This window comes from Copadichromis virginalis, linkage group LG6 (assembly GCF_057382275.1).
Source record: "Copadichromis virginalis isolate Kocher_CV1m ecotype Utaka linkage group LG6, C_Virginalis_male_GT1.1, whole genome shotgun sequence".
Lineage (NCBI taxonomy): Eukaryota > Metazoa > Chordata > Actinopteri > Cichliformes > Cichlidae > Copadichromis > Copadichromis virginalis.
This window is the reverse complement of record NC_140623.1, coordinates 27,025,254-27,031,002: the sequence shown is the minus strand read 5'-3', so window position 1 is coordinate 27,031,002 and position 5,749 is coordinate 27,025,254. Positions and strand designations below refer to the sequence as shown.

The following is a 5,749-nucleotide window of genomic DNA, read 5'->3' as shown; positions in this document are numbered from 1 at the left end:
GCTTAAAATCACAGCCAGATCTAAAGAGCATGAGTGTGAGTTCACTGGGTCAAGCCTAAAATATTTCTTCTATTTGTATGAGACTTCCTCCTAGTGGTGAAATTGGATAATTACACCTTCCCACGTGTTTCATGGAGGGAAGAAATAAATAGTTTCCCCTGAGATGTTTCTTACTTAGAAGACTAAAACTTATAAATACTTCCAAAACTCACTTATTGGGATTTCTTCTTGTTGGCCTCCAGCTGTTAGGAATACAATCTAATGGAGTAACATCATCAGCAACTAACTTTTCAGTTCTGATAAATGTGCCAATAATGCTGAGTAGTTGTTTATACTGAAAATAATTATTTAAAGTTCTTTGCCCAGCATAATCTAAACTTCACACAGTCTCACACTAAAATAAAAACAAAGCCGTTTAAAAGCTCAAATGAAAAAATGCCTTTAATCTAAAAGTATGCCTAATCTATGTCTCACCATATTATCGGCCCCTTAGTATCAACTGAGTGTCAGTTTAGATCATTTCAAACTGGTTTCCTGAACATGACAATGAGTTCATGTCACAGGGTGGAATGGACAAAGTTTAACTTAGTATTTTTATTTCCTTGCATGTAGTGTTTTGTTTTATTCTTTGATTTTTATTTATTTTTAACATGTAGTGTTTTATTTTGTTGGGTTTTTGCATGTTTTTGTTTTGTTATGTGATTTGTTCCGGGGAGATGCCCTCCTGGGCCCTGTTTCAGGAAGCCGGTTTAGTGGAAAAACTGAGTAAGTATACCCTGAGTTAACGAAAACTCTGGGTTTTCGGTTTCACAAAGCGAGTTCAGCTGAAGCCTGAGTGAGTCACTATGACGACACACGCCGTGAAGCTAACCTGCCCCCTAGCAGGTTTACTACAACTAACCCTGACTGTCTCCGCCCCTTTGTCGGAAACCTGACAGTAGGAAGTGTCAGACATGGCGTGTCCCTTCCTTGAAGAGCCAGTAGATCGTGAAGCCCAAATTCTCCGCAGAGCTCTCCGCCGGGAGAGAGTGATCAGAGCGCGTATGGACATTTTATCATTTCCTGATGATTTTCTGTGTGAACGTTACCGTTTCTCAGCACAATCTATAAGTTATTTGAATAACATCCTCAGGCCATATATTACGCATGTGACACATCGCGGACATGCTCTCAGTTCTGTACATATTATTTGTATTGCACTTCGGTTTCTTGCAAACGGGAGCTTTCTGTATAATATTGGTGACGCTGAGCACGTTTCCAAGGCTACCGTCTGTCGGGCAGTCAGGACTGTTACAGTTGCACTGAAACGTCTCCTGTACTCGTTTGTGGTGTTCCCCGGTCATAGACCCACAAGATTTATCAAAGAGGGATGCCACAAAATTGCAGGTAGCAGGATGACCAAAACTTAATTTATGATGTGGTGATACTTGGACTACTACTTAAATTTTACATTTATTTTCAGGATTCCCAGGCGTGTATAGATGGCACTCACATTCCAGTCATTGCTCCTTTAGTAAATGAAGGAGACTATGTGAACAGGAAGTCTTTCCACAGCATTAATGTACAGGTACATAGTTCCCTGTAGCATTTCAAACTAACAAATTATTTTATCATAGTAATGGATGCTAATTTGTGTTCTCTGCACTGTGAAGATCATATATGATGCTGCCAACCTTATCACAAATGTGGAAGCCAAGTGGCCAGGCTCTGTCCATGACTCACAAATATTCCGTGAATGTACACTGAGCACAAAATTTGGACATGGTGAGTTGAGAATACTTTAAAATATATAAAGACCAATTGCTTCAGGGACATTTGAACTGAAGTGTATCCTTCTGTCTTAGGAGAGTTCACTGGCTACTTGCTTGGTGATAGGGGGTATCCATGTTTACCCTATTTGCTTACCCCTTACCCTGACCCTGAACCGGGCCCACAGCAGCGATATAATCTGGCTAATTGCAGGACAAGAGCCAGAATTGAAATGACTATCGGAATGCTTAAGGCCCGGTTCCAGTGCCTGCAAAGACTCAGGGTCACCCCAGAAAGGGCATGTGACATTATTGTGGCATGTGTGATTCTTCACAACATTGCCACAATTAGAGGAGAACACTGTCCTTCTGAACCAAACATCAGCAGTGATCCAAACCATGAACATCCTGACCCTCCCACGGACATACAAGATGGAAGTGCAGTCAGAGACACCATATGTCACAATCATTTCTTTTGACCCATCACCTCAACATGTTGAAAGAAGAATAAACAGATTTTTTGTTCAACTGGCTTTATTGGTCGCCTGTATTTCCTGTACACAAAGTATTAAAAGATGTAAACCTCATAAAGTGTCTCTGTTGCTTCCTCCTCTGTAACAGCTGTCAATGTTTCTTCATTATTTTCCTGTAGTAAAGAAATAAACAACATTGCTGTTCTACTGTACACTCATATAATCTGTGGAGTATTACTCACAACTGCATGTTGGTCTGGCTCAACAGGAGGCTGCACCAGATGCAGTACACCATCACCATCAACTGATAGAATATGAGGTTTATACAGGTCACTTATAACTTACAAGGGACCAAATGGCAATTAACAAACATACCTATCACCTTACACTTCATTGTCATTATGCTCTCAAAGACAACCAAGACTGAGGGAAGGCAAAATCAGTAGGAACATAACTTCACTACAAAATAATCCATTATGGTAAAGAGTTTATCAAATGAATGAGTCGCACTGCAAAGGTGACTGTGAAGAAAGGATGTATGCACATCATGTATTATTTTGAATTTACCCCCTATGTAGGCACTTGTGTCTTGCGGGGTTATTGACTCAGAGGATGTCCCCGCAGAGATGCCTTCGGCCACAGGGCGCCCACTGTTTTGGCTGAGGGCCAACTGCTCAGCCTCTGTGAGTGGTGGTGGTGGAGGACCCCCACCTGTTTTTCGGGCCTCCGCTTTTTTTCTGTTGGCTATAACGGGCCACATTTGAGCATACAGAGTAAGCAAATATGTACTTGTAATGTGCTCAGATAATTTCAATAAGTGCTTACAGAAAGAAAATTAATGTAGCCTCTAACTGCAATTGATTTACATGGGACAAACAGACCAAGCACTATGGCTCATAATACAATTACACCTTACCTGTTTGGACTATATTTTTATATTTCATTTTTACTTGCTGCCAGGAACGTTTGGGGCCTGTTGGGTTGCACCTGCGCTCACATCACATCACAAAATAAAATGTATAAAATAACAAATAAAATAACATATGATAAAATAACGTGTTAAATGGGTGGAAATCCCTCGATCAATGTTTAAATTAACACTCACGCATTGACTCTGTCGGCTATGTTTTGCCATGCATGCTTTTGCAGCTGTGGCTGTGTTACTTTTTTCCGCGGAATTTGCGTGTTATCGGCATATACTGCCATCAGAATTTCGGCCTCAAGCGCTGTAAAATACATTGATCACGCCTTCTTTCCCTCCGTCTCCATGGTGACTCGCTTAATCTGTGCTCCACTAATCAGGGCTTTATGTATCCTCGTCCGCGCGCTTCACTTGGGGTTAAAGCAACTCCGCGTTGACTGAACTAATTGTTATCAGCCTTTCTGAAACCGAATATTCCGAGTTGGACAGTTCGGGGTTACTCAACCCTGCGTATCGTTTTTCACTCTGAGTTTTCTAAACCGGCTTCCTGAAACAGGGCCCTGATCATTAACCTGGCACACCAGAACGAAGAGTCAGACAGGACGACAACGATCCTGTTGGTTTCTGCGCCGTTTTGTCACGGTCTGCAGAGGCAGGCCGTGCGGTGGTGTGTGTAATGGACCCAGGAGCGTACACAAGTGAGTAGACGGGAGTGAGTTTAACAGAAAGCGAGCCTTTAATATGACTGAAGACCAGGAATACAAACACAGCAGGGATAGCGTGGCTAAACTATAACTAAACGGGGAAAACTAATACTGTGACAAACTAAGAGAACTCTGAGACGAAGATGATCACAAAAGACTGATCGTGAAAACATGGGGGTGAGAACACAGACGACGCGACACAGACTACATGAAACACAGAGACTAAATACACAAGAGGGATGATCAGGGGAAGTGGCCACACATGGGAACACAGCTGACACAGATAAACATAACAAGACATGGCAGGAGTAAACAACACTGACGGGAGACTGTCAAAGTAAAACAGGAAGTACACAGAGGTGCAAACAGGAGGAGAGAGAGAGCACGGGCATAGTGGGCTGGGGAAACATGGAATGAAACACAAGGAGGGGAGATGAGGGCTCACAGATACATAGAGGGGCACACAGGGGATAAAAGTCACAAGGGGAAGTCAAATAAGGAACAACATAACAGGACAACTCAGGAAACATGACCTAAATAAGGAACGAAATACAAAAATACAAGAAACTAAGAATACTGGGCCCACATGGCCCAAGACCATGACACGTTTGGACTCTTATGGGACTTGATCTTCATGGCTGAGGCTAGTGCATTTTAGCTGTATTGTTTTAACTGCTTTTAATGTTTTTAACTTCATTTTTCTGCCTGGCCAGAGTATTTTAGTGCTTTATTTTTGTAAATAAATTATAGTTTTAACAACTTGAGTTTATATTTACTACTTCCCTTGGCTGCTCCACTGCTCTTCCCGTCAGAAGCGTTTCCCTTCTGTTTTAAACTTATCACCCGTTAATCCTCTATTACATTAACAGTACTCAAATGGTCTCCACAGCTACCAGATCATCCAATGAGGCACCAGTGGGATGTGGTGACATGGTAGATTTGCAGGATGGATGGGCAGCTGACAAATCTGCATCAACGGTGTGACACTGCCACGGTTTAGGTTAGAAACCCCAAACAGTGATATCCGCATGGAGCAAGATCTCAGAGGAATGCTTCCAGCATCTTGTTGACTTTATGCCATAAAGAATTGAAGCATTTCTGGAAGCAAAAGGGGTCCAAGCATGACATTAATGCCCATGATGAGTGTATGTAAACTACGCTACATGTGTGGTAGAAGAGGTAACTAGCTATGTGTCCATAAATTATAATGATTTTGCAAGCGGTACATCCGTGCATTGAAATTATAATCTGAAAATACTCTATGCAGTATATCCAACACCACACAGCCACAGAGAGGAGCCAGTGTCCAAAATCCAAAGCAGAAAAAGTGCAGAAATAATGAAACTGTTCTGAAGTCCCAAAGTCACCACACATCAGCAGAAGAACAAGTTACAGTACTCATGTATTACAACCTTGTGATTCCTGAATTCTACAATCAGCAGTTGTAAGTGCTCATACTGGAAGTGTAACAGGTAAGCCGCAGCAGCAAGGTTTTTATTCTGTAAAGTAGTGGAGAGTGACTGGGCCTCAGCTCCATCGAACCTCAGACAAATAAGAGCTTCTGAGAAGTCTGGAAACACCCTGCGTACACAGCTGGCTGGCTTTCCAACCTAAACAGTCAGAAACATGTGATGTACACACACCTCAGGAATCACAGCAGGTCCAGAGACTGTTGTCACAAAACATCATCAAAGTGAGGCAGAGGTGAAACATCAGCTCTGTTCATATCCAGAGGATATACGGAAGGTCAGGCAGCAGCTTAAGACTGTGTTAAAACACAGCTCAGTTGGCCTTCAGTGTTTATTTCCTTAAAGGTGTGAAACAATACTGAGTAAAGCACAGACTTCAGGTTATATAAGGAATTATTTACAGTTTGTCCAAGAATTAGAAAATACAGGTAAC

General features: G+C 42.0%; 1 long non-coding RNA gene across 1 annotated transcript; it reads left to right on the top strand.

The window, feature by feature from the left end:
- The first annotated feature begins 728 nt into the window (after window positions 1-728).
- On the top strand, window positions 729-2,280 carry LOC146707936 (uncharacterized). Its single transcript, XR_014920893.1, has 2 exons — window positions 729-1,567; window positions 1,653-2,280. It is a non-coding gene; the product is annotated as an uncharacterized LOC146707936 (long non-coding RNA).
- The last annotated feature ends 3,469 nt before the right edge of the window (window positions 2,281-5,749 follow it).